A 12778-nucleotide genomic window follows, 5' to 3' on the forward strand; every position below is an offset into this window, starting at 1 on the left:
TAAGGAGTAAGGTCACATAAGGAGTAAGTCAATTTTGGCCACTGCATTTTAAGCAGGACACTGACAAACTCCAACAAAGGGGAGTTTCTAGAATATAGAAAGGTCTGAAACTATGTCAGAGGGAATATTTAAAGGCATAAGGATATGTTGCCAGAAGAGAAGAGAAATCTAAGGAGAATTGTGGATCTTTTTATTTGTAAATTCAGTGTTACAGGAAATATCAGGCTTGGTCTGTGTGGTAAGAATCCTAAGAGCCCCCAGATGCTAGGACCTCCCCTGGACCAGGTACTGCTCTCCATGCTTGACATATATTCAGCCACTTCCCATCCTCATAGTGATCTTGTGAGGAAGCTGCCATTGTTTAGTATCTTTATCTTCTAGTTGTAGAACTGGAAGCACATCCATCCAGGGATGTAACTGGCCCGGGTCTCACACAGTTAATAGATGGAAGAATCAGAACCTAAGCCTGAGCCATGCTCTTGACCTCCACTCTCAATGCACACCTATGGAGTTCTAGGGGGCAGAAATTGAACCCTTGTGTAGATGGTACTGTGAGAAATATTTTGAGTTGTTTCAAGGTAGTTCTTTTTTAAAGAACACTTCAAGTGTGCAATGGTTTGTTTTGTGAGAAAGTAAGTTTCCCGATGTGAGCATGTTGAAGTATCAGTCGAGGGCTGCCCTACTGCTTAAGGTCTCTTCCAAATCCAAGATTCTGTGACATTTTGTTCATTTGCCTTATTAGACTTTCACCCCCTATCTTGATAGACCAACTTCTCTGGTTCCACCCCTGACTCATTTACTTACATACCTGTCTAGCTGGATTTTCTTATACCAGGGCTTTTGCCTACTTCCTCAGTTGCCATTCAAATATAAATGTGAAACTTTTTCTATTATTTTGTCTTACTTTTCTCTAAAATTGTAAATGCTATAATTATAACATCTCCCACCAGGAAGGGATTTAGATGCTGATCACCCAGGCCTTTGCTTCCCAAACTGAGGGAGTGAGCAAGTGCCAGGAGTGTATGAGGCTACCTGCATGTTTCCTGGAGTGTTGAATTCACTTGATTATGTTGTGGGAAAGCAAAGTAGTTTTACTATTGAGGTAACATTCATATTAAAACAAACATAGACTTTCCTGTTTTGTAAGATGCAAAGTTCTCATGAATTTTTAAGATGAAATAGGACATTTCAAAGAAACTTCCAGCTTGCAGAGGCTGCTTCAGGCTATGCCCTCAGATCCCCCAGGGGGTACTATTCATTTTCACTGCTGCTAGGAGTTGGTGGAAAAGTTTTAAAAGCATGTATCCGGTCTAATCCTCACATTTTTATAATGAAGGAATTGACTGACATTCAGAGGAAATGAATAACTTGTGCCTTTTGAGCCTCAGTTTCCTTCTTCAGTTTTCATTTTTAAGCCCCTCCCTTATAGAAAGCATCGTGCCAGGAACTGTAATGAAGTGAAAACAGCAATGCAGTATTTTAAAATATCTTAGCCAAAATGCAGGCATAAAGTGTGCAGATGTGGAAAGAAAAACATCAAACACATGGGATAAATACACAAATATCCTGTAAAGCCTAAGCTTTCATCAAGATTTCCTGTTTCTTTCCTGTATAACCCATTGGAACAAAAAGACAATTCTAATTGTCTTTTCACAAACCTCATTCAAGTTGGAAACAAACAACCTCAAGTTGGAAACAAACAACAAGCAGGCATGCTAGGATTTCCTGAACTGTGGGGATTTTTTTGGCAATCCCATTATGTCATCCTTTAATCTTATATTTTGTATCTTCTTTTTTCACTACAAAGCCTTTAAAGAGAAATATAGTTCAGCAGATCAACAAGTGCTCAAATTCTCCAGGAAAGAATAAATGCTTCTTGTCAATGGTTACCAAAAATACTGAAGGGCCAACCTCTTACAAGCTACTGTTCTTTGAAACAAACTATTTTGGTAGCAAAGACAGTAGCAAAGACAAAACAAATTATGCACGATAAGCAAGTGGGAAATTTTAAATTAAAGTCTGGTGGGATATTTAAAAATCATATAGCATGTGATTCTTAATTCTTTTTTTTGTAAATATACTAGTCTTTAATTATCTAAGTAATATAACCTAAAAGCATAAGCTTCTTTTAAATGAGACTATTTAATCTACACTGGAAAAGGAAACAGTAGAAAGCAAGAAATAGAGGAAACAGAGAAGACACTGACTAGCACAGGTTTCCAAGAGGGTGGAGATGTGTGGCCAAGAGCCATGTCACTGGGTGGAGGTGTTGGCCTTGGAGAGGAAGGGCAGGCTTTTGCTGTAACTAGAGAAGAGAAAGAGAGATGCACAGAAGTGAGTAGACCTGCGGTAGGCAGGTGAAAATGTTCTTATTACTGGAGGTTTTTCTTTGTGAGGTAGGAGGCAAGATCATTTGCTGACACTGGGGGAATCACATGGATGGGAGAACTGATGCAAGTGGGAATTGTTTGAAATTATTCTGTTGATAGTAAGACTGATCTGACCAGAAAGCCAGGTAAAATTTCTCTTCAGCATTGAGGTGGTTCCAGATGGGGTTAATGACCATGAATTTGTGGGTCTCTCTAAAATCTCTTCAAGATAGATTTTATGTTTTATTGATTTCTAAATATGAATTGATTGTACATCTAGCATACTGCTTTTGTTTTCTTTGCCTTATTCCTCTTGCTCAGCGTATCATTCTCTTGTTAAAAGTCTTTTTTGTTTGGCCTTCTTTTTTCCAATTTGTAATAAATAATTTTTGAGCCCCAACTACATACGTATCAACTACTCTGTTCCTCAGTGGTGATGAAGACAAATGCAATCTTTGATTTAACGATGCTCTCAGTCTTTCAAATTATATATTTTGATAACACCCTAATTTAGGGAATGCAGCTATACTACAGGTCACAAATTGGTCCTTCAGACGATAGGCAAAGTACCGGATTCCTAGTCCTTGGGCTGCTAGAACCAGAGACCAAGGCAATGAAGCTATGGAGCCTGGGCTCTTGGTCCAGGCTGAGGGTTCAGAGCCTGGACTCATAAAATGGGCATTGATATTTAGTGAAAGGCAATTGAAGCGGGGCCTCCTTTTCCTTTTTCTTTTCTTCCTCTTCTTCTTCTTTTTTTTTTTTTGCCTGAAACTTTTCTCATCTAAGTTAAAACAAATTATGCCTTTATCTACAAATTTTATCCTACTTTACCTAGAGTGGAAATTAAGAGGGCAAAGGTGAAGGCAATTCTCAGTAACTGTGGTATGAAGTGTTCATGTTTAGTTTTAGAGATACTCTATTTAAAAATTTTTCCTAGATGATGATATGACTAACTAATTATTCCTTCTCTAAATACATGAAAAATATAAAATTGAAATAATGCCTTCTTATTCATTATTTAGTACGTGTTTATTGAGCCATTACTTTGTGCTAAAGGATATGACAGGTGCTTAGGATATGACAGTGAACAAAACAGAGTCTTTACCCTTATGAGAGAGGAAAAAAACACCACCAGCACTACTACACATGCACGCACATGCACGTGCACACGCACACAGGCCCTCTCTTTCTCAAAATATGTTAGTTAACGTGAGGTAATAATTGCTACAAAGGAAAATAAGCAGGCTGAGGTGTTTGTGAGTGAAGGGGCTACTTTATATATGTTTTTATTTTATATAATGTGTTATTGTAGGTAAGGTTGTTAGTGAAGGACTCTACTGAAGTGATATTCAAATTAAGACCTGAATGAAGTGAAGGAAGAAACCATACAAAAACTTGAGGTAAGGAAAGAACATTCTAGGCAGAGGGAAGAGCAGGTGTAACAGCTATGAGATGGTTGATGTGTGGCTGGAATGGAGCAAGCTGGGGAGAGAATGGTAGGAGCCGAGGCTAAACGGAGGGCGGATTATATCAAGTCCTGTGGACCAGGGTGGGAAGCCACTGGGGCATCTGAGCAAGATCTGATTTGCGCTTTACAGAGATCAGCGTACCTGTTGTGGAGCACTGATTGCAGAGAGGCAGTAGGAAAGGGCAGGAGAGGCATTAGAAAAGCCAGTTAGGAGACAGTTGCAGTAGGTGGGAAAGAGTAGGGTGGGGTGAGGGGGGTGGAAGTATTTGGGTCAGATTTTGCAGGGAGGACTTGTCAATCTATGTGAAATGGAATGTGAGGCAAAGAGGGACCTCAAACGTGACTTAGACATTTTCCGGTTGAGCAATCTGGTGAATGGTGGTAGTAGACACTGAGACATGAGTAGAGAGAAATGACAGGAAGTTTCAGGCCTGAGCCCAGGGGCACACCAACAATTAGAGATGGGGAAGAAGTGAAGGAAGCAGCAAAAGAGACTGAGAAGGAGCAGCCAGTGAAGTAAAGGAAAAACTTGGAAGGGGTGATTTCCCACAAGCCATGTGTAGTAAGTGTTTCAGGAAGGAAGAGATGGGTAACTACTTGTTTTAGATGTTGCCAAGAGGGGAACTGAGATGGGGACTGAGAACTGACCATTGGGCTTGGCAAGAAGGTCTTTAGCACCTTGACAAGACCAGTTTCAGTAGAATGTGGAAACAAAAGCCTGAATGGAAAGAGAGCTCAGAGCCTGGTGGAGAGAGAAAGGGATGTGAACAACTTTTTGGGGGTGAATTTTTGAAAGAAAGGGGAACAGAGAAATGGGTGGTAACTAGAGGGGTATGTGGAATGAAGGGAAAGTTTTCTTTTAAAATGAGATAACAGTAAAAATATTTTTGGTGATAAGAGTGATCCAATGGAGAAGAAAATATTGATGATGCAGACTGATAGGATAATTGTGAAAGCAACAGGCTTAATTTGGCAAGAGGGGGTGGAAACCAATGCACAGATGGAAAGACTCTTCTTAGATAGCAGCAAGGCCAGCCATCCCTTCTAGCCATAGGAAAGGCAGAGACCATGCAGGTGGGCAAGCCAATTTGATGATGAGGAAGATGAAGTAGCCTTTTTCTGCCTATTTCTAATTCTATTTTTTGGTTGTTCCTGAATGCCACATTGTTCCAGTCAAAATGATGAATAAGTATGAAGCATTGTGGTGGGCAAGGTATAGAAAGTAAAAAGAAAGTAAGGACGTAGTCCTATAGGTCAGAGGAGTTTATAACCTGGTTGACCTTTTGTCCTCCTAAATGCCATGCTAACTTGCAGACTCAGATTTTTATATTTCAACAGCAGAGATGTACTATAATAGGTTAAGAAAAATGCAGATTTCATCAAGAACTGAATGTGTTTTAGAGAAACAGACATAGGTAAAATAAATTATATAGTTAAGACATGTTTTTTTCCAAAAATTTTGAACTCCACTGATAAGAGTGGATTCTTAATTAATTTTCTCAGTGTGTGTGGCTGGAGTTGACCATCATTAAACCACAAAAGAAAAAACCTCTTGAAGCATTTAACTATTTCAATGCTTCCTGAATTTCCACTGATATCTGGCAGATAAAAACACAGAAAGTAATAGCTAATTTTTCAAAAAGTTTTAAAAGCTCAGGGTAGTTGCCACTCATCACCTGCAGGTGCTGTGTAAGTTTTTGAGGTAATAAGAGGGAAAGGTGCTGCAGAAGACAATACTTGCTTCCCACGCAGGCTTCATTTATCAGCTTCTTAGTCGTTGTTGTGTTTCCATTCTTTAGTTCTTGATGTATCATGAGTCTTGGGAGCTTCAGCAAACAGTTGTCCTGGCCATTAATGGTTCACTGGAGAGGAAAGGGAATGAAGAAGCAGTGTATACTGGCAGGCCCTTGTACCATCTCGAATAGCAATTATCACAGCAATTAAACTTTTTTTTTTTTTTTTTTTTTTTTTTTTTTAAATTTTGAGATTTTCATTGGATGGTAATCTTAATGCTATTAAATTCACAAATATGCTAATTTAAATACCCAATCCTATTTATCTAAAACACACATTGCAAACATACAAATATCTATTCTCTCCACATGTCAGCGCCCATTCATATCATGGTTTGGAAATGGGAAGAATAGATTCCCCTTAAATTGCAAGTCAGCAGGTGTTTCTTTACAGTTAACTTTAGCAAAATTCATACAAAATAGTAATTAACAATGATCTTCTTTACTTGTTAACTCACAAGGAAACACCTTCAAAACTGCATTTTGTTAAAGTTTCTGTACTAAAATGTAGAAAAACTGAACTACACAAATATTGAAAAGTTAAAAATTCCTTAATTTTTTATTCCTGGTACCACTACCACAATTTACAGGGCAATATACCTGATGTAATGAAAAGAAAAAGAAAAAGACAAAGCTACAACAGATAAAAGACCTCAGGAATGTACATCTAATTGACACTACATTGCATTAATCAATAGCTGCACTTTTTGCAAACTGTGGCTATGACAGTCCTGAACAAGAAGGGTTTCCTGTTTAAGCTGCAGTAACTTTTCTGACTATGGATCATCGTTCCTTCTGTGGCAGATTTTTACAGTTCCTCTAATGCATTTGGGACGACTGTCTCAAAGTAACCTGCAGCTTTCCTGACAACTCCTCGCTCTCTCTCCTGCTAAGAACTGTAGCCCTTTTCTGCTGTTTTTAGAACCTTCTGCTACCATATCCACCACTTCCACCACCAGATCCATAACCACCACCATATGGACTGCCCGAGCTTCTTCCACCAAAACTGCCCCCTTTCATGGGTCCATAATTTGATTGCTGTTGTCCACTATAATTTCCAAAATCATTATAGTTCCCACCACCACCATAGTTACCACCTCCAAAATTTCCTCCTTCATTGTAACCATCATATCCTCCTCCACCACCGCCATATCCACCACCTTGGTTTCCATATCCTGGTCCACCACCATAGCCCCCTCTACTACTATAACCAGGACCACCGCCATAGTTGCCACCATCACCTCCAAATCCATTGTATCCACCATCACCTCCTCCATAACTACCTCTGCTGCCACCACCTCCACCACCATAGCCTCCTCTTCCACCAAAGTTTCCACCACGGCCAAAATTACCTCCACCACCTCCAAAGTTTCCTCCACGACCCATAAAGTTGCCAGATCCACCTCCCCGACCTCTTTGCGATCCAGCAGACTGCATCTCTTGTTTTGAAAGGGCCTTTTTCACTTCACAATTATGCCCATTAATAGTGTGGTATTTCTGAACAACAATTTTATCAACAGTATCATGATCATCGAAAGTTACAAAAGCAAATCCTCTCTTTTTTCCACTCTGCCTGTCTTCCATAACTTCTATGGTTTCAATCTTTCCATACTTTTCAAAGTAGTCTCTCAAATTATATTCTTCTGTATCTTCTTTAATACCACCAACAAAAATTTTCTTCACTGTTAGATGGGCACCAGGCTTTACAGAATCCTCTCTAGAAACAGCTCTCTTTGGTTCCACAACACGCCCATCAACCTTGTGTGGTCGAGCACACATTGCTGCATCCACCTCTTCAACACAAGAGTAAGTCACAAAACCAAAGCCCCTAGAACGTTTTGTTTGGGGGTCTCTCATTACCACACAATCTGTGAGTGTGCCCCATTTCTCAAAATGTTCTCTTAAGCTATCATCTGTAGTTTCAAAGCTCAGACCACCAATAAACAGTTTTCTCAACTGCTCTGGTTCCTTTGGATCATGGCCCTCCATTTTGAGACCGGACTCGCCTCTTCCAACTCGAGTTCCAGCAATTAAACTTTTAAATAAAGAGAACTTGCATGGCTAAACTGAACTATTGAGGGACAGATTTCATAGTTGGATCTTTTTGTTGTAGCAAATATTTAATATTGGAACCACATGGCCACACACAGATGACATATTCTATTTCTGTTATTGCAACACTGCCTGCTTTTTACTATTTTTGTGCCTATTTCTATAAGATGTTGTTCAGAAAGATCATATTGTGGTACTTCTTATGCCAAAATGTAATTTTCCTCTAACTCCAAAGACTCAGAGAAAATTGCACGTCCTCAAGTTTATCTTTAAGGAGCTCTTTATTTTTACATAATGGATTGTCTAATAGCACATTTTACATTGTATAACTGCAATTAATAAGAAAAAGATTTTGGCATCTTTTAGTAAGAATATAAAATCAGTCTAGTGACACTGTGCTAACTTATAGTAGGCTGTGTCCTACTGGAGCTAAATTTCTGGAGCTTTAGAGAATTTAGAAACTTATTTCAATATTTTAAGTGTGCTATTTTGCAAATGTAAATTGCTCAGAGACTTGACTTAATGGTGTTAAGTCCATATTCTCATTAAACAGAAATTACCAGGGCCTGATGTTCCTATTTCTTAATGTGGATCTCAATGCCATGAGTCTAATGAACTATATAAAAGTAGTACTAAATTTCACAACCAAGAAGCAAAAGTTTTCCACAGAGAACTCTTGAGTAGGATGTGGGATGATGTGGAAGTGTTACCTGGCAAGCCCTATAAATAAATCCCTGTCTATTAATGGCCAACACCGTAAAGCAAAGTATTCCTTGAACTATTAGTCTGATGATCAATATATTTTTTTTAATTTTTTTTTATTTTAGCCTATTATGGGGGTACAAGTGTTAAGGTTTCGTATAGATCAATATAATTTTTGGTAGAGTTTACAATGTTTGAATGTCCTTTATCTCTTTTATTAAAAAATGTAGCATGTTTACAATAGTTTGTGATTTTACTAGGTGGTGGTCTTTTCTACTGCTTCCCTACTGTTCCAGTCATGCTGGAACTGCCTTGACATAGTATTGAGGAAGAGTCACAAGTATTAGGAAAATGAGCATATGAGAGTGGTTTTGTTACTTTAGACCAGAGAAGCCACCCTATGGGAGGGCCTAGATGATACTGCCTTCACTAGTGTTGAGGGTGCACTGGTGGTAGGGGCACCAGTGCCCCTTAGCAGCCTCATGGTGGCTTCCTCTGTATTCCAGGGCTACTGGTGAGAGATGCTGCTGTGGAACTGAGCTGCCTGCTTTCAACAGAAAGATAGGGTGCCAAAATGGCAACTACCACGTGATACACTCACATCAGATAGAAGGTAGAAGTGACTGCTGTAATGGGCAGAAAGGATAGATTGGCGGTCAAGGTGTCTTGCTGGCCAGGCAGGATAGCTCATGCCTGTAATCCTAGCATTCTGGGAGGCCAAGGCAGGAGGATTGCTTGAGCTTAGGAGTTTGAAACCAGCCTGAGCAAGAACAAGACCCTGTCTCTACTAAAAAAATAGAAATAAGTTAGCTGGAAAACTAAAAATATATAGAAAAAATTAGCCAGGCATAGTGACACATGCCTGTAGTCCCAGCTACTCAGGAGGCTGAGGCAGAAGGATTGCTTGAGCCCAGAAGTTTGAGGTTGCTGTGTGCTAGGCTGATGCCATGGCTGGGCAACAGAGTGAGTCTCTGTCTCAAAAAAATAAAAAAAAAAAAAGGTGTCTTGCCATGCAGGGATTTGTGGTGATAGTGACCATGGTGTTCTGAGGGAAACGGTAGACAGAGAGCCAATGAGAATAATACTTGGTTTGTACGACATCAATCAAGAAAAGAAGTCTAGAACTGGTGACTGAACTTTACACAGTTTGCCACTTCAGTGGAAAATCAGGATCCTTTGCTAAGTTTCTAGATCTAATTCAGCTGATAGACCCAGGACCCATTTGTTTGAAGGGAGACCACATCCTTTGTTTAAAACTCTTGCAGCACCACCACAAGCAAATACTCCAACAGGATCTGTTGCTGTTTGACATGGTAATTTACTACACACAAAGAAGAAAGCAAAAATTCTACCCCAAATATTATCTTCCAGAACTGACTGATGTTAATCTTAGATGAGCATTATTCTAGAAATTTCTATGAGAGATAGATAAATAGAAGAATAAGTAGATATATATGTATATATATATATTTTTTTTTTTTTTTTAAGAAACAGAACCATGCTACTTTTGGCACGTTTATTAAAATATTAAATTCAATTTTATATGAAATTAGTTTAAGAAAGGAAACTGAAAGATTTCTACAGTTTAGAAATATATTTTTTTACCACATCAGAGATGATTTCTTAGAATATTGAGAAATTGAGATTAAAAATACATTGAGGTTAGAATAATTTTTAAATTTTATGTTCTATTTTGAGAATATTAGTTACTTCCTATTATAGAAAAATAAAATTAAACTGCTTACAATTCCTTCTGCCCACCTCTACTACTCTATTTTGTCAACTGCAGTATTGCCATACATTGTTGAGGTTTGTAACGTTTATAATGTGTTCTATAACCATAATTCTCATAGTTATACAGACCTAGTTTTTGTTTTGTTTTGTTTTGTTTTTTTGAAACAGAGTCTTGCCTTGTTTCCCAGGCTAGAGTGTGTGCCATGGCGTCAGCCTAGCTCACAGCAACCTCAAACTTCTGGGCTCAAGCAATCCTCCTGCCTCAGCCTCCTGAATAGCTAGGACTACAGGCATGTGCCACCATGCCCGGCTGATTTTTTCTATATATATATTAGTTGGCCAATTAATTTCTTTCTATTTATAGTAGAGATGGGGTCTCGCTCTTGCTCAGGCTGGTTTCTAACTCCTGACCTCGAGCAATGTGCCTGCCACGGCCTCCCAGAGTGCTAGGATTACAGGCGTGAGCCACAGCGCCCGGTGGAGACCTAGTTTTTTATTTACATCAATTATGTGCTCACCACCAGGACTTTTAGCACAACTTTATATCTGAGTACTTTCTTTTTATCTATTGACTATTGAGATTTCATCACGTAACTTTTTCAAGAAGGGCTGGTAGCTGTATTCACTGTGTTTTTGCATGCTTGAAGATCACTGTGTGTTCTCTTGTTCTTGAAGGATAGCTTGGCTGGGCATACAGTTCTGTGGTCATCCTTTCTTCCCCTGAAGCTTTGTATGCATCGTTCCATTGTCTTTTGGAACTAAACATCACTCTTTATGTGGCTTCTCTAATCATCTCAAGTATTTTTTTTCCTAGAGTGGTTTGGGACTATAGTCTTTGAGTTCTTCAATGTTTGAACTTGTAGTATGCTTGAATCTTTCTTTTCCTCAATTGGAATCAATTTTTCTTGGTATGTAGAGTGTCTTTTTTATATACTCGGCTTTTTATTCATTTAGGGAAATTTTCTGATATCATATCTGTATATACATGAATTTTCCTTTCCTATTTTCTGTCTACATCTTTCCTGAGCCTTTATTGTGATTGTCTCAAGCCTTTTGCCCATATCGGTAATTTAATTTTCAGCTGTTTATTCAGCTCATTTGTTGTTTTTAATTTAGAACTAACTTTGTGATAGAGCTATTTTGGTCCTTAGTTAATTCCATTGTTGTATCTTTTTGTCTTGGAGTTCTTTCATTGCGTTCATATTCTTATTAAGTTTTCCTATTACACTAATTGGTTTTGGTTTTTAAATAATGTTTTCCCTTCCTCCAGAGTGATGGCCTTCCTTCCTTTCTTCCTCCCTTCTTGTCCTCATCTTTTTTGCTAACTTTATTTTTTCCTCATGTAATGTTTTTACGGTTTTCCAGATGCTTTTTCCCCTCATCTTGCTTGGGCTCAACGTGGGCAATTCTGTCCAAGTCTACTATGTGTACTGGTATAATATGCATGAATTCTTTTTGACTGCTTTTTGGTATTTATTTTCAGCCTGTTTGTCTTCCTCTAAGTTTCATTTGGGGGCATAGGTATTTTGTTGTGTTTACTTTTCTATAGCTTGAGATTATGATAGGGATGTAGGAGACGACCTTAGTTGGAATTCTGAGAAACTTGTGTCAGAGAAACAGCTATCTTCTCTTCTAACAATTTCTTAATATCCTACACCAGGATTTGCTCTATGTATTAGAAGGTGTTTTCTTTCTTTCCTTTTTTTTGGGGGGGGGAGGAGCTCTAAAACTTATATTCTATCAGAGAGAATCAACCCCAGTTTTTCACTTTCCCAGTTTTATATATCTCTCCTTAGTAGCCATTTTTACTTCATTGAAATTATCCTCCTTATCCCCCACCTAGGCAGAAGAGGCAATTGTGAATGATACATTTTCATTCCATTTCTCTCCAAAATTGAGGTACTAGAAAATATTCCTCAGCATTATTTCAACTCACTTGTTCTACTTCTGGGGTGCAGGGACAAAATAGTATGTCTCACCAAATAATATCAGAATCTTCTCTTTCTTTGTTTAACTACCACTTTTTGAAATTTATGACCAAGATATTATTCCTCTTTCCTTGTTTGTTTGTTTCAGTGAATATTCTCTTATTTTGTTTTTAACATTTATTTTTATTCTTTCCACAATTTTCAGTTTCCCCTGCTATATTTACCCAGAAGTTCCAGTGCCAATAATGTTTAGAATGAAGCATTATTTGCCTTGGAATATAGTTACTCTATTACTAAAATCATTCCCATAGCAGCTGAATGACCAACTATCGAGCTATAACAGGAAAGGTTTTTGGATTAAGATTAATATGGTACTAGGTAGCCTCCAAGTTCCTCCAAACTCTTAAGCTTCCATATTTCTATTCACTTAAAATTAGTGCAATTATCATTGAGTTGTAGGACAGATCTTCCCCTACGGCTTCTAACTGTAGACTCCCTGTCTTCTTCTTTTTCTAGAGAAAATAGAGGGCCTTTCTCCCTACTTCCTATGGGTTTAATCCATTCTTATACCTTCCATTGTAGAATTTAGATTTTGTAATTTTGTTATTGTTGAGGTTATTTTACTTAATGTTGTGAACTGTAATTCCTCCTTTTAAATGTGTTGCGGTGCATTCTATCACTTCTATTGGTCTGGTATTGGAGTTTCTGACATTGAGGTGTGTTATTGGGGTG

At 38.3% G+C, this 12778-nt stretch overlaps 1 protein-coding gene and 1 pseudogene across 3 annotated transcripts in view; one reads left to right on the forward strand and one right to left on the reverse strand.

The window, feature by feature from the left end:
- Positions 1-12778, forward strand: part of CEP112 (centrosomal protein 112) — a 430862-nt gene that overhangs the window by 202952 nt on the left and 215132 nt on the right. The window lies entirely within an intron of this gene.
- Positions 6171-7649, reverse strand: LOC105884155 (heterogeneous nuclear ribonucleoprotein A3 pseudogene; annotated as a pseudogene).

This window comes from Microcebus murinus, chromosome 18, assembly GCF_040939455.1.
Source record: "Microcebus murinus isolate Inina chromosome 18, M.murinus_Inina_mat1.0, whole genome shotgun sequence".
In the NCBI taxonomy this organism is placed as follows: domain Eukaryota; kingdom Metazoa; phylum Chordata; class Mammalia; order Primates; family Cheirogaleidae; genus Microcebus; species Microcebus murinus.